The 26,309-nt window shown below is 36.3% G+C and overlaps 1 pseudogene; it reads left to right on the top strand.

Moving 5' to 3' along the window:
- The first annotated feature begins 23,635 nt into the window (after nucleotides 1–23,635).
- Nucleotides 23,636–24,450, top strand: LOC108284400 (annotated as a pseudogene).
- Nucleotides 24,451–26,309: the final 1,859 nt, after the last annotated feature.

Genomic DNA, 26,309 nt, shown 5'->3' with positions numbered 1-26,309 from the left:
ATTAATGGCATTCGTTGATAAACAAGTTTATCCAAAACATTGTTTTAACTTGTAGCTCCTAGCTGACACACTGTAACTGATGTGAACATGGGATACAATTAATATACCCTCACTCCTTTCCTTTTAAATATATTATTTGATAGGGAGGAAGTTAAAAACGCTAAAGAAACTTGTTGATAAATATTAATCATGATTTCACAGATGTGTAAATTGCAAATAAGATTTGCTCTTTCACATAATAGTGATCACTGGAGTTTGCACATTGGAATCACTGTAAGGTTTTTTGGACACAGCATTTAATATTTTTGGATTATTTTCTTTTCATTAATACATATTTATTGATCTCTCACCGTATCCCAAGTATGAGAGTTGCAGCAGTAAACAAGACATGTCCACCTTGCACAGTTTCCATCATTTTGTGAAGGGATAGAGGCAAAAACCAAGGAATTAAATATTAACCAAATGCATTGGTATTAAAATTATGTTGTTATTACTATAACTTATTGCCAATTAAATAAACCAGCATATATCTGATAAGTGCTAACTGGAAAATTAAAAGAGGGTACTGTGATAACGAATGGCTTTGTGGCATTTTCAGTTAGGATTGTCTGGAAGACTTCCTGAAAAAGTGATGTACCATCAGAGATCCAGGTGAAAAAGACAGCCAGATAATGAGAGGCATGGTGCTACTTCAGCAAGAGTATGGATTTAGAAGCAAACCTGCTGCAGTTTAAATCCATTCTGTGTCATTCTTAAACCCTGAAATCATGAGCATTTTACTTTATGAGCCCATTTGAGAAAATGTTACAGAGTTTTGACAAGAGACAAAATGAGATGATGTATGTTGAATGTCCATGACACTAGGGGAAAATTTAATTTCCATGATGACTTATGAGGTGCTATAACTTTATGAACTAACTCCTTTAAATACTTCATATGATAAAAAAGTATTTGACTATTTTATCACTCCTGTGCCCCTTTCTTTAAATTTTTTTGAGAGAATTCTCATAGAGTTGAAGGAGAAAAGACTGGTACTTCCAGTCAGTAGAAAGATAAAGCATTGTTCCTGAATCTTTTTAAGAGCAAGCCTCCACTAGGATCTTTGTTAGGTGCAGATGCTATTGATTTTGCTCATCTCCCCAGAAACCACCAACACGCTGGTTGATGGGTGTTGATTATGGTGCAGCTCCTCTCAGGCAATGCTGGAGTAAGATGACTACATCCAAGGAAGTTAGACATAACCCCTGGCAGGACTGTGCTTACTGGGCTCAGCCCATCGCATCCACTTCTTGGGAAGTTGAGTGAGATGCACATGGCATTTCATAGTGCACAGCACAGCAGTCAGGCTCAAGTAGAAGAGGCAACTGATAAAGATAAGTAGTCCTTTGATAAATTTGTTGATAAAGAAGGTACTTCATTGATACTTGGAGAATTCGCACCTAAAGTTGCTTGGGGTTTTGTCATTTCATAGGCATGCAGCTGTGAAATACATACCTGCATACAAACACACACATGTATTCCCCTAATCAACTGCCATACATTTTTTTTTAAGTAGAAAATTGCTATGGTGTGACTTTTAAATATTTTCCTCCTATTATTCTTGACACTACAGTTATGCATAGGATCAAAATGGTTCAACAATGTTTTTCTCGTTATTTCAAAGGAAAACTTCCTGGAGTCTATCAGCTACCTGTATTTGAAGCTACTTTATCAAACAAAAGTCAAAATAGAAAACTAAACTAAAATTTTTAAAATGGAAAAGCCTGGCATAGAAGAGAGGCATGGTTGAGGGGGAAAGTGTGCATAATGGGTTTGGACTTGACTGGGACAATTTCTTTCCAATCTTGTAAAAGAAAATGGAATCCCCCTGAGTGGCAGCCACAGACAAATTGACATGTTCAGACTAAAATGTGTCCTTGTTCAGAATCAGGAAAGAGCAAAGACTCTTGCTGGGGATAAAAGAAGCAGTGGGAAAGAGTCAGGCCAGGAAGTAAAATTCAAGTTTATGAGACCTTGTGCTGCCACTGTCTAAAAGCTACCTGTGGCTTTCAGGTGTCCCACCTGCATGTTATTGGAAATGTAACTTGATCTACTTAGGTTCTGGTTTCTTTATTGCTATGTATTGGGATTGGATTTTATAATAATCAACAATACAAGGTAGTTATTTTGTCATTTTCTTCAAAAATTTATTATCTATTCAACTATTATGCTTGGAACAACTCTGGAACTTATATTTATTGCAAATACAACATTAGATATCTGGAAGGAATGTGAGTTCAGGAAGCCTGCTAATCTCACATGTAATCCTGAATATAAGTAATCATGTTGAATATAAATAATAAAAAATTTTATTAAGATTGTGTAATTCTGAGAGAAACAGACAATTAGATAATTAGATAGATAGATAGATAGATGATAGATAGATAGATAATAGATAAACAGACAGATAAAATCCCTAATAACACATCAACTTATAAAGACAATCTTCAAGGTATGCATCTAGCAGCTTGCATAATTATTTCTCTGCCACATTTTAATTCATAATCAATTGAGTATTTAAAACACCAAATTATTTACATCTTTGTTTTAATTATTTCAGTGTCACTACCAATTAATCTACCAGTAAATGTCATAAAGCAATAAGGCAACGTATCATAAAATATAAATATATTTTTTCATATAAACATTCATTTTCAAAGATGAGACTATAACCCAACTGTTGGCTGGCAGCAGAACCATGGCATAGTGACCAAAATGTGTACTCTTTAAGGAACATACTCTTATAAATTCACACTTGGTTTTTAAAATGTGATTTTAGTGGTGAGGAGTATCATGTGTGGAAATGTGGGAAATTTTTATTTACATCACAAGTTGGATGTCAAAATAAAGGTAAAACTGGCTGAGTCTTACAAAATAGTGATGACGCTGGAAAAATTTAAGAAATTTTAGAAGCATCCAAAAATTCAGCCAGGTGGAGAAAGACATGACTTAGCAACCACATATATAGAAAATTACTTAGTAGCTTGAATTCTCAGTAAACTCAATGTGAGTGGAGAATGTGATGTGGCTGCTCGAAAGGTTAATGCATGCTTAGGCTGCATTAAAGGGAACAAAGTATCTAAAACATGGGAGGTGACAGTCTAATAATTTGTATTACTGGATGGATGCCTTGGCTCATTCTTGTAATCTCAGCACTTTGGAAGCCTAGGCAAGTGGATAATTTGAGATCAGGAGTTCAAGACCAGCCTGACCAACATGATGAAACCCTGTCCCTAATAAAAATACAAAAGTTAGCCAGCTGTGGTGGTGCTCCTGAGAAGGAGAATTGCTTGAAACTGGGAGACAAAAGTTGCAGTGAGCCAAGATCACACCCATGCATTTTAGCCTGGGCAACAGAGTAAGACCCTGTCTCAAAAAAAAAAAAAAAGAACTTATTACTCAGTGAGGGCTCCCCTGTGATTCTGTGTTCAGGGCTTCTAACATTAGGAGGGCTCTAGATTCATTAAAAATCATATTGAGGAGGTTTTTAAGAGGATGGAGAAGTTTCAAACGTTTTCAAAGGATGAACAGAGGATATTTTGTTTGGTGAAAAGAATGGTTAACAGTAACCTTGACTCTTACTTATGATTTGTCTTTGACAATTGACTGTGATCTCTTTAACAATTTAAATGGCTGTTACATGAAAGAAGAATGAGACTTGTACTTTAGGGCACTATAAGAGACCTTTTCTAGACCAATAGTGGAATCTCAGTGAGAGCTCAGTGGACCTCAGTAGGGATGGTGACTCCTGTGGCAGAGAGGGATGTTTCATGGCAACGTGGTGCAGAGGGAAGAACATGGTTTGAGGAATCAGAGAGATGTGTAGGCAACCCTTAAGAGTGCCACTTATGACTTATCTCTGTGATCTATACTTCTTTAAAAGAAAAATGGAAAGAGTGCCTTTCAAGGTTACCAGAATGTTATATAAGATAATATATGTAAAGCACTGAAAACAATAGGTATCCAGGAAATGTTAGTTCCTTTTCTTCTTCCTTTTGTCTCTGGCAGTGATTAACTTTTGAGTGAGTGCTGACATTTTAAGGTGAGTATACTAAGGATTCAAGTTTCCAAACAGTGATTGAACTACATGACTTTAACGTACCTTACTTGCCTTATTGAAATTCCATGTAAAAATACAATACTGGATTTATTTATAGGAGTTGTGTATGTTCTTTGAAAGATAATGTTTGTAGCCTGTATTTGTCCATTCGCATGCTGCTATAAAGAACCGCCCGAGACTGATAGTTTATAAAGGAAAGAAGTTGAATTTCCTCACAGTTCAGCATGGCTTGGGAGGCCTTAGGAAATTTACAATCATAGCAGAGGGTACCTCTTCACAGGGCAGCAGGAGAGAGAATGAGTGCCTAGCAAAGAGGGAAGCACCTTATAAAACTATTAGATCTTGTGAGAACTAAATCACCATCCTGAGAACAGGATGAGGGAAACCACCCCCATGATTCAATTATCTCCACCTGGTCTCTCCCATGACATGTGGGGATTATGGGAATTACAATTTAAGATGAGATTTGGGTAGGGACACAGCCAAACCCTATCACAGCCTATGCAGTGTGTTCATAAACACTAGCTTATAGAAAATTTAAAGAACTCTTTGGAATCTAACTTGTTATGGAAATAATTGATGAATCTGCTGCATAATAAAGTGAAAGAGGACAGCTCCAATATATTGATACTTTGTGACAGGTCAGCTATGAAACCTGCAGATGACCTGAAAGTTAGACCAGAACTAATTTAAAACATTTCATTCTACATGAAACAGCCGGTATTTTCATTAAGCATGGTCCAATATACTAGAAATTTACTTTTTAATGTTAAGTTGAATAATAATTCAAGTAAGACTCTAGGCCCACTCTTTCCCCCAAGTTACTCAATAGCCTATCATATTTTAAATAAAATCTCAGTATCAGAAATCTGAGGGTTGCAAAGTATATTTAGCATTTAAATTATCTAGGTGATATTGTGGTCATCATTAAGCTGATGACCACAACATTAAGAAAAGGTGGTTGACTGAAATGAATTTTTAATATCACACTGAAGTATGACACCATTTTTGCTGATTTTCAGGTTTCCCAAAAATTCGTTGTGTTTAGCAGTAAGATTTTCCCCACAGCCTGCCTTTTAAACTAGCCTGCATTATGAACATCTATCACACAGACTAAACCACTGTCTCTGCTGTTTTCTAATATTCAGCAGAGTTGCTTTCAAATGGTTTCATACACACACACACACACACACACACACACGCACGCAGACGCGTGCCATCCGTTAGGAAGTGGATTTCTAATTTCACAGATGATTAACAATAAACACACAAAAAGTCCATTTTATGCATATTTTGAAGGGCACATAGATTTAATTCTACAGTAATAATACTTGAGGAAATATTGTTTTAAGTTCTTATAAGTTATACAATTTTCTTTATATAAACAATTCTACCTTCAAATTGTGAATCAGCATCATTAATTTTACAGTAATTTCATTCGTTCTGTAAGGGCAATTCTACCTTTTCAAGCATTATATTGCCAGTTTTGAAATACACCTGTTTTGTAAAGAATATCTAGACTGCTAATGGGTTTTGCCTTTTGGCAAGGATACAGCAGAATAAATAATAACTAAAAATCCGTGTTGGCCTGTCATCTTCATTGTTATATTAAAATAAGATTTTATTTTTTAAAAAAACAGTTTCTATGTTTTTTTTAAGACCGAGTTTTACTCTTGTTGCCCCGGCTGGAGTGCAACCTCCAGAGTTTAAGCATTATCCTACCTCAGCCGCCCAAGTAGCTGGGATTACAGGTGTGTGCCACCATGCCCTGCTAATTTTTAGTAGAATTTCACCATGTTGGCCAGGCTGATCTTGAACTCCTGAACTCAGCCTCCCAAAATGCTGTGATTACATGTGTAAGTCACAGCACCCAGCTCAGAGTTTCTATTTTTTTTTTTAAATCTAAATTTGTTAAATACTAATTGACACAGAAAGGTAGAGTGTCAGATATATAAAGTAAAAAGTGAAATGTAAGTCTAAGACACAGAAAATTTTGGAAAGCTAACTTTGATTTCAAATTCAACTTCATAAATATGATTTGGGATTTTCTTAGTGGGTGAATAAGGGGAGGTAGGTAAGGTCCATTCTCTTACTTTCAAGAGCTTCGGTTCTGGTAGTGGGATGCCTTGGAGGCAGATAGCAAAAGTGTATGCATTAAAACAAATGTGTGTAAAGGATTTGTTAGACAACAAACTAAATATTTATGTGTAAGTCCTTAATATTAAATAAAGATATTTGTATATTGTTTAAAAGAAATTTAGATTTGTCTTTTAGATATAATCAAATACATTACTATAAATTAATTTTTTCCTTTTAATATAATCAGGAAAATCCACTGCATTTAGCAACAGCATATCTTTGGATAAAATTGTTTACAGTTAAATATCTTGTTTCAGCACCAGTGAGAAAATACACATTATTATGCTACCATTTAAAATTCTAGTGCTCCTTTATTTTATATGGTGTTTTGTTTCATGTGTAGAATATTAAAATCACCTTAACAGCTAGCCAGTGAAATAATCACATTCCACACTATAGCTCCCTGACTACAACTGAGCACTCTGCACAAAATATGGCAACTTTGAAGGTCTCTGAAAGGACTCTGAAAAGTAGATAAGAACAAGGAGACTCATAGGAAAGCCAGAAATACAGTGAGGACTGAGCATTTCCTGGGGTTTTTATTATATTCTATATATCCCAACAGGCTCCAGATCAGTCTAAACTGCAGAGCTTTGAATACAAACACAGCAAAGAAAACTCCAGAAAAGCTTACTTCCTCTGGCCAGAAGATGGGAGTGGGGTAGGGGTGGGGAGGCTACAGAAAAGCCTTTAGACTGTTTTTGGACCTCTCCATCCAAGTATCAGCAAAGAACTAGCAGCCCTCCCCTCCCTAGTATGGGGGTGGCAGTGGGGAATGGCATCCTCAGTGGGGTGAAGTTTTTGTTATTTTTTACTCTTGCCCCTCTCAGCTGGATAGACAATCTCAGACCCTGAGGTATGGAGCCTGTGGTAACTATCCATCCAGAATCCTCTGTCTAGCAAAATGAGATCTCTCAGAAATAGAGGCAAATTGAGAAAACTATCAAGCAAAAGCAAAACAAATTCATCCTAGTAGTTTTACTCTAAAGGAAATACTAATGGAAGTTCTTTGCATGGAAGGGAAATGATTAAAATGGGAAACCAGGTGGGTGTGGTGGCTCCTGCCTGTAATCCCAGCACGTAGGGAGGCCGAGGCTGGCTGAGCACTTGAGATCAGGAGACTAGCCTGGCCAACATGGCAAAACCCTGTCTCTACCAAAAATACAAAAAATGACGCAGTCGTGGTGGTGCACGCCTGTAATTCCAGCTACTTGGGAGGCTGAGGCAGGAGAGTCCCTTGAACCAGGGAGATGGAGATTGCCATGAGCTGAGATCACACCACTGCACTGCAGCCCGGGAAGTCAGAGTAAGACTTTGTCTCAAAACAAAACAAACAAACAAACAAACAAAAAGGAAACCTGCCTACAAAGTCAGGATTTTTTCTTTAAAAACTAGTAGAAACCTTAAATGTTTGAGTAAACAACATGGGCTATTTTTTACCTCTTATATTCATGATAACATATGTGACTGTTAAAATGCTTTTTGCATAGGCTATGTCATAGACTGATGTAGCTACCTATGAAAACTATATCATCAAGGAGACAGTCTACAGGGACTTATATGTTTCTATTTATTAGTGCTATTTGGAATACAAAAATATTGTTGCAAGGAGATTCGGGAAACTAAAAGGGAAACTTATATATAAGGAGTCTAGGAATAAGTTTAAATATTTAGCCAGTTAGAATTATGAGGTAAGAGACCAGGGAGAAAAGGAGAGGAATGATATTCTAAGGGTTAATGACCAAGAGTTTTCCTAAAAAAGGCCAGAAGTAAGATACTAAGCACACTTAACCGCAAGAAGGGCATATAGAAAGGAGCCTACGTGCTCAATAAATATATTAGAGTTAGATGAGGGAACACCAATGACAAGAGAAAATTTGCATAAATTTAAAAGCAAGGTGGAACTAAATTACTAGGAAACAATAACATGGAAAATGGGGCAATCATCTGATTTATAGCATTCTAAAATACTTTGTATTGCTTAAGAGGAGGTTAATTCTGTTAGTGTCAGACTTCCTTAAGTCAAGTATAAGTGTTATAAAGTTGTTGAAAAGGAGTAAGAGGGCATTTTTAATGCCTGATTAACCCGTAGAAAGCAGGCAAGTAGAATAGTAAAAACAAGCAAAGCAACAACAAAAACAGTAAACAGCACAAAATAAATCCACCATCAGAGAACATGATACAGCTAGTGTTCAACTTACGACTACGATTGGTTCCGACAGACCGGTGGTAACATGATTTGGTCCTAAGTTGAGTAGGCTATATGTACAGTACTGTGAAATGATGTTATAAAAATCTTTAAGTCATATTTTATCATAATTTTCTTTCATTATTGTTATATATCATAATTTTCTTTGTTCATTTTATGCCATTTGTATCATCTCTACACCATTTTGTTTCTTATTTTTATATTCGTCAGGTTTAAGTAAAACACTGCATTACCAGTACAACTGGTTTAATAATTGCAAAACATACAAAATTACAAAATACATGTGTAAAAAATACCATAAGAAACATTTTCCCAATTGCAAAACATATCAAAATATATAAACATGTACGAAACATTTGACTGGCCGCTGGTGCTTGGCTGCGGATCGTTGATGTCGTCATCTGAGGCAGCAGTTGGGGTTACCGGAGTTGGTTTTTTCATAAACATGGTGAGCTTTGTCTGAATGTATGTTTCTTTTTTTCTTCATAAATTTCACGATACGGATGAAACACATCGTGCGCCATCCGTTCAATCCTTGCAAATCGTTCGATGTTTGAGTCCATTGCTTCGAAATGTATAAGAAGTTTATTGGGAGGGGCTTGATGAAAGATATCCAAGACACAAAACACAAATTGCTATACCGAGTCTGGGATAACAGTTGAAATGGTGCACGCGGAGATGGTAGTGCTGCCGGAAGCTGGTCCGCACTGTCGTAAGCCCAGCTGGGCAACGTTTGCGCTGCCAGACACGGAGGAGTCGTGGCTAGCAATTGTGGTCGTAAAGTCGAATGGTCGTAAGTTGCATAGGTCGTAAGTCGATCAATACCTGTACTATAAATGAATTCATCTAATCACTTTAGATTTTTAAAACATAATCCCACCTATGGGCTTCTTAAAAGAGATATTCTTAAGACAAAAGGACAAAAAAATGTTGAAAGTTAAGACCAGGCTCACATTGAGAGTGTTCACTTAATGCCTTTTGCCTTAAATGACTCTCGAAGAGTTCTAACTTACTGAAGACTCTTTTTCTCCATTTGGTATAATTCACTAAGGAAAGATGGAATAAGAAGTGATAATTTGAGTTTTTTTTAGGTAAAGTCATGCTCATCTGTTTACTTGGTGTAATATTTTCTGGTCAGTGAATATCTTAAAAAACTAATTTATATAGTCATAATTCAAATTGTATATTGTGTTTGGGTAAACCCAAAACAGTAGTGAAGAGGTTATATCTTTTAAGACGTTTTAGTCTGTCACGTACATCACTTGTTTCCATAGATTTAGGAAGTGCTTTTGTATTTAGTCTTTATTTTGCCCGGAAGATGTTATCTGGACTTATGACTATGTTCAGGTGCATTTGGAATGAAAGATTAACCATAAGCTCTGAAAAGTTGAAAAACAGGTGCTGACGTAAGACTGCACCTTCCAACAAATGCACAGTTCTCCACCAATGTCCTCTCATTAGCAAGTCTTCCTCACCAGACAAGTACAATAAATCTTCATCATGCTATAGTTATGTGCATGCTGCATTTATTTCTTTTTAATTTATTTTAAATTACATATATCATATGGTTTGGACGTGTGTCCCCTCCAAATCTCATGTTGAATGTAACCTTCAATGTTGGAGGTGGAGCCTGGTGAAGGTTGTTGGGTCACAGGGGTTGATACCTCAGGAGTGGGTTGGTGCTCTGCCTGTGGTTTTGAGTTCACATGAGAGCTAGTGTTTATGGAGCCTGGCTCCACCTCTCTCTCACTCCCTCTCTTACCATGTAATGTGCTGGCCCCCCTCCACCTTCTGCCATGAGTAAAAGCTACCTGAGCCCTCACCAGAAGCAGATGCCAGCACCATGCTTCCTATACATCCTGCACAACCATGAGTCAAAATAAACCACTTTTCTTTATAAATTACCCAGTCTCAGATATTCCTTATAGCAATGTAAGAACATATTAACATGCTATATAACTTTGTTTATATTGTTATTATTTTTCTATCTGTGAAAGCTTTTGAGAATCTTAGATTAGGATAAGAACATTGTCATTTTTGCTACTGAAATAATAGTCATATGTATTTTTTCATTTGAGATTATTTAATTTGGAAATAAGGATTTTAGGAATAAATTAATGTCACTATAAGAAGGGGTAGGTATAATACACAAATGTCTAACAAGCAGATATGAAATGAAGGCTGGAATAGCAGTAATCACAGTAGGGAAATAAATGTTAAAGCAGAAAAAAATTAGAATTTAAAGGGATTATGAAATGATAAAAAGTTATAGTTCACTAGTTCAGTATATACTGAACCTGTGAGTACCTAATGATTAACCTAAAATGTACTAGCAATATATAGAGCAAGAAAAATGAACAAATCCACAATCATAGTGAGAGATTTGACCAAAGTCCTTTCAGAAACTGGGCAAAAATTCCTAAGAATGTACAAAGTTTGAACAATACAATTTAAATCTCAATCTAATGGATGAATACGAAATCTGCAATCAATGAAGTTATTCTAAGTATACATAAACATTCTTTTTAATGCATAAACATTTACAAAAATGTACTAGGTTCTAACAAAAAGAAAGCCTCAACAATGACACAGATCAATGTCATACAATCAACATCTTTTACTCGCAATATTAAAAAATTATTTTGTAAGCTATTTTAATATAATATTAGGATATAGAAATTTTTATGACCCTTAACGGACCATTCCAATTTCTTTTCTTGATAAGTTTTAGTTGTTTAAAATTTTCCATTTGACTAAATTTAAATTAGATCAAAATTTCATTTCAGATCTTTAGCAACTTTGTTGTCAGTCTAAAAAATGTGGGAAGACATACTGAGTACTGTGTAAGCTCTCTGATAAACAATGACCCTATTTTATGTCTTGGCAAGAAGAAAACTCTAGGAAAGACATAAATCTTGTCTCATTTTATGTGCAAATCAAAAGTTATCTATCTAAAGAACAAATGGCTCAACAAAAGAGTGATTGCTCCTGGCAAAGTAATCATTTAAATGGTACTCTTTCATTTAGAATAGATCATGGTAGTTGTTATTACAATAAAAAGATTTAGTGTATTCCAGATCTGTTTGAGTTCTTTTCAGAATGTTCAAGTTTATTTCTTTCAATAGTATTCTGTCTCTGTTAATGTATTCAAACTTTTCAGTTTTAGGATATTTAGAGTGACGTTTGAAAGAGACATTTGAAATCTTGGCCAACACCCCCAGTTTACAGATGACAGTTCCAAGTGGCCAGGTGCAGAGTCGAGTGTCATGAAACATCATTTCTGGAAGCAGAAGTTGTGGCTTATGATTCTCAACCAGATATTATTGTACCAGAATATAGTTTTGTTAAAATATCGTTTTAAAAGAAAAAATTATAACTCTCAGGAAATATATAATCAAGATGTGTAAAAGATTTTCTTTACCTTATTAGTTAATAAAGAATATCAGTAAGATATAATGACCAGTTCAGAGCACATTTAAGAAATTAGATATTAATAATCAATTTTAAAAACAAATATAAGATTGCTGAATTAAAAATAAAAGGTATTGAGATTTTCTGTTCCACCAGACAAATTATTTATATTTCTGCAAGATAAACAAGTAACTTCACCAAATCTGGGACTTTTAATCAATAGTGATTGATACGAACAAAATCCCTTCCCTTAGACAATCCTAAGTGGCCGTTTCCCCCATGTGTTGTTAAGATAACTTTCTGTTCATCTTTTGCCTTATTTCCATCGTTTAGATTAGGTCAATTAACTAGACCTACATGTCAAATTCATTTCATTTCATTTTGTAAATGAAATATTTTTATTTTTTATTTTTTTTTAGAGATGGGGTCTTGCTCTGTTACCCAGGCTGGATTATGGTGGCATGATCATAGTTCACTGTAACTAAAACTCATGGGCTCAAGCAATCCTTCTGCCTCAGCTTCCCAAGCATCTGGGACTACAAATACACACCACCATGCCTGGCTAATTTTTAAAACTCTTTTGTAGAAATGGGGTCTTGCTATGTTGCATAGGCTGGTTTCGAACTCCTCAGCTCAAGAGATCCTCCTGCCTCTCCCACTCAAAGCACTGGGATTACAGGCATGAGCCACCATGCCCAGTTGTAAATGAAGTCTTTTTAGAGCCCAGGTTTAATTTGATTATTTCCAGGGGTGCATCAATATCATCAATTAATCGTACAGTTCTCCTTGAGTTTGTTCTGCCAATATAGTGCTCTACAATATTGAGCAACCACTAAGGCCACAAAATTCACTTGTCTAGGAATCTTCAGAAGGAACTTGGGCTAGGCTCTTGATCTCTCTTGCTCTTCTTTTTTAGTGCTAGGAAAACAACCCCAAAACATTCCCTCCATTAGACTTTGCTTGTAGTGCCTATAAATTTAGGTGAAATCTTCCTTTATAGAGCCGCCCCCCCCACCCCGCCCAAATTTGCTAAGCTCCTTAGCCTTCCAGAAGTTTACTTCTTTCCTATTCTCTGTGCTAGAACTCTAGAAGCAGGTCCTGAATCAACTCACATATGTTCCTTAATGGTGAGTTGCCATACTTGATTAAGTATGAGTCTTTCTCAAATATGAAACTCCAAGTGTAGATTAGATTGCTACAATGATTTATGCAGTTATGCTCTGGTAAAAATAGGCACAGATTCTTGTCAATCCTCTGCAAATAGCTTATTATCTTGGAAAGTAAGAATACTCTAAAAATATTTGCTTCCAAATTCTGAGTGGGTCAGTGACACTTAGATACCATTTAGAACATTTAAGTTTACAATAGCATAATCTGCTAAGGAAAGGGTTAAAGATAGCTGAAGAAGAAAGATAAAATGTTTTCCTATATGCTTACTAAAAGTAGAAAATTAAAACAATGCCAGCCGTATTCCAGACAAATAATCACAATTAAATTTTCCTCATGAGCTCATTTAGTCCCGGTGATTAATTTTTCTTGCCCTGGATCTGAGGTCAGCAGTCTGCTTTCATGTAAAATGCCTGCTTCTGGACTGAAAGGAGCCTAGGAGATCGTGACTCACTCCGCTGTAGAGTCTGAGAGTTGTCTAAGCCATGAGAATTTGGAAACCTATCCCTCACAGCCTGTTCTTTGCAGAGTACTTGGTATGCTGTCTCTTCTATGAGGCTCTGGAACTGTCTTTTGTACACGATAGCAGTTCTAGCCTATAATGTATAGCAGGGACTTCAGGCAAGCACCAAGAAGCAGAGATCTTTTTGCTGATGAGACTGGCTGTGATTAATTTTTATGATAAACAATAATATAAGAAAAAAGGATCCTCTAATAAGTTCTCATAATAACTTAATCAATGTTTTCTCTGAGGGTAAGACTAGATTATGGAAGGCACTGAAGAATCTCCAAGGCCTTTTCAAAAAGCACATAATTTCTGATATAGTTATATGAATATTTTAGTTATATAAACAGCCTAAGAAAGTCTGGGCATCTCCTTTGAGTTTATCATTCTTTCCATGAATCTCTTGCAATAGTCTTAAACAAATTAGTAAATATGAAGCCACCAAACAGATCTAATTATTTCTAGCATCTTTCATTTTATAAGGTAAAAGAACAAATTTCCCAGGTGCCCTCTAGGAAACCTCAGAAATAATTCTATGGGTGAATTTTAGGGGATCCAAAGCTGAAATATAATTTTCAAATTATGAATCTCAGACAAACATAAATGTACATATGTGAATAATTTTTGTATAACATTAATTAATGAGGGAACTAGATGTTATAATTGGCTCAAGAAAAATGTGAGAAATTATATATATCTAGACCATTTAACAAAGATTTGTTAAAATAAAATTACTGAGTCATATTATAAAACTGGCTGATATTTCTGCCACAAATTTTTGGCGTTATTTGTTCTGCAAGGCAAAAATTATTTGTGTATCTAACAGACAAAATTCTACAAATTAACAAATAATTTTACAAAGACTAGCACCTTTCATTAATAACAAAATGTGAGACAAACTAAGTGCATTCCTCTATAACGGTGCTGTCCAGTAAGGTAGCCACTAGCAATTTAAATGTGACTATCTAAATGTAACTTTAAATTAGTTAAAATTAAATATAATGAAAAAAAAGCAGTTCCTCAGTCACACTCTCCACTTTTCATGTGCTCAGTAGCCACACTTTCTCAGTGTGGTAACCTGAGAAATTTCTTTGGGACAGAGCTGTGCCTATCTGGACAATGCTTGTGAGTTATCAGGATATAGTTACAATTTTTTTTTGCCTTATTTCTAAGTTTCAGAAAAATTTTCTGACACTTTTGTGGTAGAATTTATAACCATTTAAAAGTGAAAGTAGGTAGTAAATGCCTGTTGCATGAAAAAAAACTTTACATATATCATGATCATGCCAAACTGGATAATTTTATGAGTAAACCAAATAATACATAATATTTTTTGGTAGTGTCATATTTTAAAGAAGTAGCTTTAGAGCAACACACACTTTTTAAAAAGTGTAATATTACCAAAATACAGTATGCATTACTTGGTTTACTTGGTTTCATAGGGGTTGATTCAGTCAACCCCTACAAAAGCATGCAAGTTGGGATATTTGTGAATGGCCTGGTAAAACTGAGTAGGGCCAAACTGAGTAGGGGAGATGTGAGGTAAGGCAACTGCAGTATCTAAGAAAATTTGTGCTGCCTTTTGCTTCATATAGAATTTTATTTTTCTATGCTCAATTATGATGAAATGGAATTACAAATATTGCTGCAAAATAACTTTCATACTCAATAGAACTTAGTTTTTATAATAGCACCCAATAGAGCAGTAAGGAAATGCAACATTATCTAATCGGATGTTATTAAAACGGAGATAGTTAACTTTATAATAAAGAACCACTTTACTTTACCATGGTTTTCTCATTAGTAAAATGAAAGTCTTATTTCTCTGAATTTCATTATTGCTGTAAATTTCTTCATTTAATAAACAAATGGCTATTAATAGCTATTAGGTGCCTATTACGTAAACAAGATAGAAACAGGGTCTTCCCATCTGCAAGGTGCAGAATATAAACAGGAAAGAAAAATGAATAACTAATTAGTAAGTTTCATGAGGAGGTACAAAGGGAAGCCTTCTCTAGTCTCTGGGTGTGTGTGTGAAGGATCCAGTCAAGAAAGTCATCTCCAAGAAAGCGAAATTTAGGTAAGATCTGAGGATAAGTAGGGATTTTCTAGGCTAAGGGGGGTTCTAGAGGGAATTGAGTGGGGAATTTCAGGGAGGAGATATCATGTAGAAAAGCTCTGACAATAGAGAGCACAAGCATTTGAGTTTTTGATTGGATGAGACACTGCTGGAGGGTTGTATGTAATGGTAAAGTATAAACAAATAAGCTATGTTTTGCCAAAGAGAAATATACACTCACCCATGGTAATGTAATCATCAGGAATTGAAAGCTTTAGGGACTTGGAAGAACATTTTAAAAAGTGTTATTATTTCCTTTTGTGGCAAAAGAGAACAAATTGGTGCAGGTTATATTCATATATCAAATTGCATAAGACTACATAAGTAGACCAACACCAAATTGCAAAGTTCTCATTCACAATTGCTCAAAATATTTGTATCTGTGGAAGAAAACCACCTCCATAGTCAAGTGGACTTTCCACAAAGATCAGTTTTGAACCATATCATAGTTTACTCATTCACTGTTGACTCTCTGGGTTGTCTTATGCACACAAGGCTTATTTCCTGGATGGGTTAAGAGTTAAGTCTTGGACGGGCTTATTGACTTTAGGCATCAAGAAGAGAAAGAAACTACTCTCTTTGTCTAGGATAACAACCACAATTTTATTACCAAAAGTAACTCAACTTTTATTTATAGTTTCAATTATAGGCCGTCTACATTAAGATACCTAAATAACATTAAATTTGATTGCAGAGTTTTATATTAGCCAATGAGTAGATTGGTCAAAATTTAATTTTAAAGTTTATATGGTACATCTTGGCATCATCTGTCTCCCTTTCCACGTACCTCTTATGATATAATTTATCCAACTCTGTTAGAAATACGTGTTGCTATGTTTGATATCCTTTCTTGACTGTGAGCACATAATAATCTTTTCCATAATAATAATATTTCCAGCACTTAGCACAGTGCCTGGCAAAGAGAGATGCTCAATACATATTTATTGAAAGACTAAACAAGTGAAAAAATGAATGTGAACATACCAGGAGAAAAGAGAAGTCTTTAAATTACTTGACTGATTCTCTTAAATAAATGAATTTTTCACTTCAAATGGATATGATCACATTTAAATTATTTGACTAAATAAAAATATCGAAGAGGCAAGATTTTTCAAACCTAAGAATATCAGTATAATCATTAACAATATGTTTATCTTTTATTGAACACCTACTCGGTTCAAATCAGCCATAAAAAGAGGTATCAGACAAGCTTCTTGCCTTTTAGAAGCTTGTGACAAAGTCGAACAATAAAAATGTGTACTTAAAAATGTAATGGCTAATGTAGAAAATGTATGATGACTGCCAAATGAGTACAATAAAAATTTAGAGACTCCAGACTTTGGAAGGTAAAGAAAAAGTGTCTTATAAATCAAAAGTTTATAAGAGAGAAGAGCTTACATATTTTAAGACTCCTCTGATTGTTCTTAGATGACTAACCACTGACTCATAATGGTGTCTTTCTGCATATATTTCTCAGTATTTATTTTATAGCTGACAGCCTTTGAATATATTACTTACATTTTCCACAAAAGAACTGGAAAAGAGGAGGAAATGAATATTTGTTGATCACCAATTGATATGGTTGGGCTCTATGTCCCCACCTAAATCTCATCTCAAATTGTAATCCCCATAATCCCCACGTGTCAAGGCGGGGGAGCTCGTGGGAGGTGATGGGATTGGGGGGTGGTTTCCCCATGCTGTTCTCATGACGGTGAATGAGTTCTCATGAAATCTGATGGTTTTATATGTGGCAGTTTCCTCTCTTGCTCTCTCTCTCACCTGCTGCCATGTAAAACATGCCTGATTCCCCTTCCATAATGATTTTAAGTTTCCTGAGGCTTCCCCAGCCATGCAGAACTGTGAGTCAATTAAATCTCTTTCTTTGTAAATTATCCAGTTTCAGGGAAGTTTTTTACAGCAGTGTGAAAATGGACTAATATATCTATCATATCCTGATTTTTCCATAATGTACCTCCGCCTAAATCCCTTTTTAGAACATAACCACCGTCATCTGATTTTTAATTTTATCTGTATCTTTTGCTAGTTGTGGAACAAAACTTACCTGAAATTTTTGTAAAACAATTTTGTTGTAGTATACTTTACCTAAAATAAGCTTCACCTATTTTAATTGTACAACTCAATGAGTCTTGAAAAATATATGTCTTTGCATAACCATGGGTGTCTTCAAGATAGAGAATATCATCCCCAAAATATCCCTGATGCTTCTTTGTAGTCAATCCTAGCCTTGGGTTTAATATGCTATTTGTCACTATAAGCTGATTTGTCTTCTCTGGAATTACATATAAATGTATCAGACAATATGTACTCTTTTGTATATGTCTGCTTTCACTCTGTGTCATGTTTTTGAGTTTTGCTTTGTTTTGTTTCTTTTTAATTTCTTAGTATTCAATAATATTTCACCATATAGAAATAATACCTTTTGGCCAGGTGTGGTGGCTCACTCCTGTAATCCCAGTACTTTGGGAGGCTGAGGCAGACATATCACCTGAGGTGGGGAGTTTGAGACCAGCTTAGCCAAAGTGGTGAAACCCTGTCTCTACTAAAAATGCAAAAAATTAGCCAGGTGTGGTGGTGGGTGCCTGTAATTCCAGCTATTAGGGAGGCTGGGGCATGAGAATCACTTGAACCTGGGAGGTGGAGGTTGCAGTGAGCCGAGATTGCACCATTGCACTCCAGCCTGGGCAACAAGAGTGAAACTCTGTCTCAAAAAATAAATAAATAAAAAATAAAGAAATACTATCTTGATGTATACTTAAATTCTTTCTTTTTTTTTTTTTTTTGATTTTTTTGGCTACTATGAATAAAGTTGCTATGACCTTTGATCTGCAAATCTTTGTGTAGGCATATTTTTATTTCTCTTAGTGAATACCTAAGAGTGGAATGGCTGAACCACATGCTAAGTGTGCATTTAGCTTTGTAAGAAGCTGCCATATTTTATTCCAAAGTGATTGTTGCATTTTACTGTCTCCAGTAAATGTACGAGAGCTCTAGTTTCTCCACATTGTCATCAGCATTTCGTATTACTAATATTTTTAAGTTCAGCCTTCTAGTGGGTAGGTAGTGGTATCTCATTGTGATTAATTTTCATTTCTCTGAAGGCCTAATGATTTGGAGCATCTTTATGTGAGCTTATTCAACATTCATATATCTTCCTTTGATAAATGCCTACTCAAATCATTTGCCCACCTGGATGTGTAAGGTTTATCTCTATATTGTGGATACAAATTATTTGTAAGATATATGTATTTCAAATATGTTCTTCTCTCATTCTGTAGCTTTCTTCTTTATTTTTATAACAGCTTAATTTGATATAGTCCTACTTACTATTATTGTCTTTTATGGTTTGTTCATGGTCTGGTGACAGGTTCACAGTGAAGAATTCATCTCATGGCTACAATTATTAAAATTCAGTAACTTGATTGATTCTGCATAAGGAAGTAATATTAAGGATCTTCCTATAAGAATTATTGTATCTTATACTTTCTATTAGCTAATCCCCCAGATAATGAAACAACTCTCACACATTGTCCTCCTTACCCCTAAGATGTCTAAGTAGAAAGAGTTGTAGAGCCTCAGGGATACAAAGGAAATGATAAGTCATTCTTGCTATCCTTACATTGAATAAACACTTTAGTAGTCAGACTATTTTTCCAACACACATTTCCAGGACCTATTTTTATTAAAGAGAGCAACGTAGCATAACTCATCTGGATATTAGAACAAGAAAGGAAATGAAGACCTTCTTTCCAATCTTTTATTTATAGGATACCTGCCTGAATTTCCGCAGCTTGACAGTGGAGTGTCTCCAGTCAACATATCACTTTCTCTCAAATAGAATCATGACCCAGGAGTGGCTAAAGTGGTCTTCTTGGCACAGTGAGAGCTTTCTAATTAGTTAGAGCTAGGCATGCATGCTGGATTAGCAACTTTGGCATGTCTCTTAAATGTTCTGAGCCACAGTTTCCTTCATATGTAAAATGTAAAGCTTGGTATATATAAGCCAGTATATAGCAGGCTCTCACTAAGTGGTAGTTAGATAGATGAAAGATAGATAGATAGATAGATAGATAGATAGATAGATAGATAGATGATAGATAAATAGATAGATAATAGATAGATAAATATATATAAATAGATAGGTAATATAAAGAATGAAATGAGATTTTATTGCTAGTGTATTTTTATTAACAGAAGAAAGGGGGCTGACAGATTGATGAAAACATAACAAGACTAAAACCTTGGTGTTTATTTTCAATAAACTCTACCTAGGTTTTTTATCATGATGATAATCTAATAACCTACTTTCATAAGAATCATGTTATTCTGGAAGTCATGAATACTACATAATGTCCCTGGCATACCAAACCTAGGAGGCAAGTGGTATCACAAAAAATTTCAACGATAAGGCAAAATGCAGTTAAATGTTATTAAGAGAGACTGTATCTCCGTTTGAGACTCTTTAAATTTCGAATTAGTAATTCAAAACTTGAGAAATATAAAAAGGCCACATTAGAACACTCACCTATATTCCTCAGTCCGCCACACCCTGTCACCCACAGCCCTGCTCCTTAAAGCTAAAGAGTTTTATTACCTATTCAGTATTTCTTTTTGCCAATACAGTCAAAGATGAATATTATATATGCTTTCCTCCCTCTTGTCACACAAAAATTAGTATACTAAGCTTACCACTGTGCATCTGGCTTTTAAGAAATATAGTGGCCATAAGAAGCTACTAAGAGTCATTTCATCCTTATATACTGTGCTGCTGAAGCAAGAACTCTGAGCTTTTTTTTCTTCTTTTTTTGAGACAAGGTCTCACTATGTCACATAGGTTGGAGTACAGAGGTACAATCTCAGCTCACTGCAACCTCCGATTCATAAGCTCAAGCCATCCTCCCACCCCAGCTTCCCAAGTAGCTGAGACTACAGGCATGCACCACCATGCCCAGCTAATTTTTTGTTTGTTGGTTCATTTATATATTTTTTAGAGACAGGGTCTTGCCATGTTGCCCAGGCTGGTCTTGAACTCCTGGGCTCAAGCGATCGACCCACCTCTGCCTCCCAAAATGCTGGGATTACAGGAATGAGTCATTGCACCTGGCCTCTAAGCTTTTTTAAAGTGAAAAGTGACCTTCCTCCTGGCAATGGCTAAGTTCTCCTTTTGTCTAGAGACAGAGGGTGACAGTAGGTAAGAAGTCAAGGCATCTATAATATCTGAAGACATAGTCTAGAGTTAAATATTCCTGAAAACAAGCTTTGAGAATTCTGACATTCTACCTTCTGGCAAAATCAGTCTTAAGGGATTTGTTTCAGCCTGAAGGCCTGTGCTACAAATAAAAGTATATTTCGTCATAAAAGTTAATGCAGCTTTTCATAGAGGAGTGAATGTTTTCATAAGCAAAGCTTGAAAGGGAAAGAGAATCTATAGCAGTCTTATTTTTCTAATTAGGAGGAATGACCGGGAAGATGCCTTTAAGCCAGTTGTTTGCAAGGTGACTTAATTATCACCCTGGAGGAAGCTGTAAGCCTCTTGAAACACTATCCTTTAGGACATTTATAGGATAAATTTTTCTGGAAGTCATAATGGTGGGTGGAGCACTGTGTTGAAGTCATTATGGTACATGCAGTTTATTTGATAACTATATTGTCTGGAAGCAGTTTCATCTTTCTGAGTTTATAAGCATCCTGGTTTGTTTTCCAAAAACCTAAAAGTACGTGATGTTACCTAAATCTATCAGAATGGAAGGCATGAGCAAGTTGGGGTCAGTGATACAAATATTAAAATGTATAACATCATTTAAATCATTCATAATTTATTGACTGAGAATACATTTGCTATGTCTGCAGTAGATTGACCTTCATTACTGTGTTTTGCCTCTGCTAATAATGAAGTTTATTTGCATTTTCGGAGTATAAAGCAAGTAATTATGAGAACAAGTGCCCTGAAGACAGCTGAGTGGTAGGTGTAAGGCAGTCTGGCTTCCAGATTTTCTGTTTCTAGATTGTGTGAAAGAAAACAGCAAATCCCTGGAGTCTAACAAGGAGGATGTTGCCCACTTGTATATCAAGACCAAAGGCTTTCAGTTGCATAACACTGTGGTTCCCTCTGTTAATGTTGGCCATATCCCAAGACGTTGATAACAGGGCTCATCCCTCTTAAAGTGTGCGGGAAAGCCTTGCAAATTTTGCATCTATGTCAACTCACCCTGTGAGGTCAGCTTTTGGCAGGATGACCAGACCATATACTACTTTTGGAAGCCTACAGAAGTTGCTGGCAATCCTCAGAAGTGTGTCTTCCAATTTGGAACAAGATTTTCAAGCCTAGATAGAAACACAGAAAATCACTTTTCTTTCTGGCCCTCTATAACATAATCTCAAACATTCCTGGACACCCACTCTTACTGTCTATGCCAATGACTGTATATCTGGCCCTTAATTCCACACTACTCTGCAGCATCTCATTCAGCTATTGTGCTATTTAGCTTTTACATACTGTAGTTTTCAACATTTTATGTCACTGTATTAACATAACTGAATTAGAAGCTCTTTTTGTGGTGGTATTCTAAAATATCAGCCCATATTGATTGAGTCCCTAGAATCATATCCTCTTCTAGGGGCTGATAATAGCGTTCCTGTTATCTTGAAGCTCCGGACAGTACACTGCAAATATAGAAATGCATCTATGACATGTCAGATGTGAATAGTTAATTAAGATCAAGGGCTGAGAGACTAGAGGCTGATATCCATTGAATCAGGAGGGAAGAAAACTCTGTCCATGTGGACCTTAGGCAGAGTCCTGGGTTCAGTTAGGGAATGAGCCATGCAGGTAATAAATGCGGGAAAGAGCACCTAAGGCAAAGGGAATGATGACTGGTGGAGGCCTGGTCCTTGCACAGCAGTGTGTTTGTCACATTCAAGGAAGGCCAAGAAGGTAAATATGGCTAGAATAAAAAGGGAGAGAGGAGGGTAGTAGGAGGTGAGATTAGCTACACAACAGGGAGCCAGAGTGGACAGAGCGAATCATCTCATAGATTCTTGATAGAACTGTGGCCTTTATGCCCAGTGAGATGGGAAACCCTTGGAGAGGTAGAACCAGTGAGAGACATGCGCCATCACATGTTAATGGTTCACTCAAGGGCTCTTAGGAAATGTATTGTAAAGGAGCTGGAGAGTACAGACAAGTTACAGAGATGTCACATCACAGTCCAGACAAGAGATGATAGTGGTTAAAACCAGTGTCTAGAGGAGTGAGTCTGACGTAGTTGATATCCAGCAATCATCCCTCAAGAGAATTTGGGCCAAGCAATTTGCCTGAATCTATGCTTTTTACCATTGTCCTACCTCATTAAAATAAACAGTGAATCAATGTTATATTAGAAAAATAAATTGATTCCTTCATTGGAAAGTGTGTGAGCCATGGCTACTTGTATATCCCTTAGGTAGCTCATATTGGACCCAGACAAAAAGATGAGCAGATATGGATCTTCAATATTTCTTCTACCTTTCCTGTCTCATTTTAGGGCAAAATTTTAGTTACTTTTATTTCAAGATGTGATAAAGAAATCTAAAAGAAGATAAAAACCTTTTTACGTTTTCCTTTAAGATTTGCACTATACTGATATTCTAGCATTTTGAGGCTGAGACAATAGGTGACTATATCTCATCACTAGCAATCTAAACCCAACAGCTTGTTTCTTTTTGAAGGAGAATGTTGAGAAGGTCAGCCCTAAGGCAATCTAGGAAGAAAAATATTTCAGAAAATGTTCTTTTCATCACACACACACACAAAATGACAAATGTTTGGGGTAATGGATATGATAATTATTCTTATCACAATATACCCCATAATTATGTATAATAACTATGTGTCCATTAAAAATAATAATAGCCTTTCCATGCTACCCAGAGAGTGTCCATATGGCATTATTTTGAATTCCCGTCAGAACTTAATGGGAAACTTTTACAATGGCCAGAGCCTGTGATGTCCTGAACATGAAGGAGGAGGATGTCCTCATATTTCTTGCAGCAGGAATTCACTTGGGTGGCACCAAGCTTGACTTCCAAATGGAACAGAACATCTGCAGAAGGAAAAGTATTGGCATCTACATCCTAAACCGGAAGAGGACCTGGGAGAAACTTCTGATGGTGGCTCATGCCATCGTCACTGTTGAAAGCTGTGCTGATATCAGTGTCGTATCCTCCAGGAACACTGGCAAGTGGGCTGTGCTGAAGTTTTCTGCTGCCACTGGGGTCATTATTGCTGATCGCTTCACTCCTGGAACCTTCCCACACCAGACCCAGGCAGCCTTCCAGAAGCCATGTCTGCTGGTGGTTTCTGATCCCAGCCTCTTACAGAGGCATCTTACGTTAACCTGCCTACCATTGCTCTGGGTCACACAGATTCTTTTCTGTGCTATGTGGACATTGCCATCCCATACAACAATAAGAGAGGCCCCTCACTAGGTCTGATGTGATGGATGCCAGCCGGGGAAGTTCCCATGAATGCCCATGGGAGGTCATGCCTGATCTCTGCTTCTACAGAGATCCTGAAGAGATTGAAAATGAAGAACAAGCTGCGGCTGAAATTCCCAGGAGGAACTTCAGGGTAGCTGGACTGCTGCATCTCTTGAGTTCACTGCTACTCAGCCTGCAGATACCCCTGGGCCTACTCAGCAATTTCCTACTTAAGACTGGAGCTCTCAGCCTTCCACAGAAGCCTGGTCTGCAACTCGACTGTTCAGGCCACCAGATGGGTAGGAACAACCACTGAGAGGTCTTAAGCTGTTCTTCCATAGACTCGAAAGCAAGATGGGAATAAGCTTGAGGGAAAATAACCATCAGCTTCTAAAAATACTACCATGGCACCTGTATACCTATGTAACAAACCTGCATGATCTGCACAGGTACCCCAGGACTTAAAGTACAATAAAAAAAAGTTTAAAAAAATGAATAAATAATAGTAAAAGCAAAAAAAATTTTAAAAATAGTCTTTAGAAGCATTCACATAATCAATCAGAATTGATAAATATTTATTGGGATATGGCAGTGGGTTGGCTACCATGCTGGCCAAGACAAATAGATACAAAGATGGATACTGCAGTCTGGCTGATGAAAGAGCACCTAATATCCTGTTAAGCAGAAGAGCGACGCCAGCCACAGGATACATACATACAGGATGCCATATAAACTTAGAGAAGGGGGCAATCTCACTTTATATGGGTGAGGTGTGCCACAAGGTATTGATATGTGAGATGGGGCTTCAAGGAGATTGCAGGTGGTCAAGGAGGTCCACTGACAAGTTTTAGTCTTTTTTTGAGAAGATTGAAATTAGTAGGGACTCTCTCTAGAAATGAAAAAGTCCACAACTGAAGAAAAACTTAAAGATTACACCAGTGTCATCAGATGGCAAGAATATCCATAGGTGAGGTCTCAGGTATGAGGTAAGACTCCTAATTGCCAGTCGGATGAGATAAAAACAAGAAGGTTGACTTTGGTATCTGGATGGTAAGAATATTACTGCTATTGGGAGGATTCATGGTAAGACCTGAGCCCTCCGTGGTGTCAATAATCTTTAAAGATTTGTTTTGGAGTATTGCCACATGGACCATACTTTATTCCATGGAAAGGTTCCTGAAATTTTGCAAGGGTTTCTGAAAAACTAATTTGGCCTTATTTTATATAGATCAGAGATGCTTGTAGATATAAGAGTCTTACAACTAATTGTCTTTGTGTAGTTAACACTCTTTTCCTCTTTGGAGGCATTCAAGCTTGCTATTAAGATAGAGAGGCTGGAAAAAATCAGCTTTGATGCAGATTTTGGCTCTAGTATCTACCTGCTGTCCTTCTTTACTTTAATTAGCCCTTGTTTTGTCATCTGAAAAACTGAGAGAATAAAGTGCCTTCATCACAGAATTATGATGGAAACACAATCAGTATGTAAAGCGCTTAGCAAAATGGCTGGTGTTAAGTACTTAATAAGATTTCTTATGATACTCAATCCCTAATGCACTTTTCATATGCTTGCATTTCATAATGATTTTGCTTCAAGTAACATACTAAATTATCTGACACAAACCAACCTTTATTCAAGAATCCTGGCTTAGAGGACACGATGAAAATATGCTTCCTCATAGTGAAGAGTAACAATACAGAGATTTAATGTTTCTCTGTAAGTAAAATAAAATCAGTCTCCATGTATCTTTAAAAAAATGTGTTTTTGCTTCAGATTCTTTTGTAGAGTTTTACCAGGCAAGACCAAGACAGGATTTTCATATTTGGCTTTGTTATACCCTAGTCTACTCTCCATAGAGTAGCACCTCCTCCCCACAATCTCCAATCCTACATAGCCTCAAGTTTCTCCTGACCTGCCTTCATTTTTGCTTATGAAAGAAGAGTTCTATCTTGTATAACTTTTTCTGTCCCCTCTTGATGTCTTACTCTACATATTACCTTGTAGAAGCATCCTAATGAATGTAAGTGATTGTTAATATCTATAGCCTACTTCCAAGTGACATGGCTAAACTAGCAAATTCCTTTTAATACATCGGTTTTATTTAGTCTTAAATAGATTTAAACAAAAATAAAAACTTGGATAAGAGCAATGCCATTTTCCCATAGATATGAATTGCAAATTGAGAAA

Source organism: Cebus imitator, unplaced genomic scaffold (genome assembly GCF_001604975.1).
Source record: "Cebus imitator isolate Cc_AM_T3 unplaced genomic scaffold, Cebus_imitator-1.0 Scaffold278, whole genome shotgun sequence".
NCBI lineage: Eukaryota > Metazoa > Chordata > Mammalia > Primates > Cebidae > Cebus > Cebus imitator.
The sequence above is the reverse complement of the archived record's forward strand: the minus strand, read 5'-3'. Positions and strand labels throughout refer to the sequence as shown.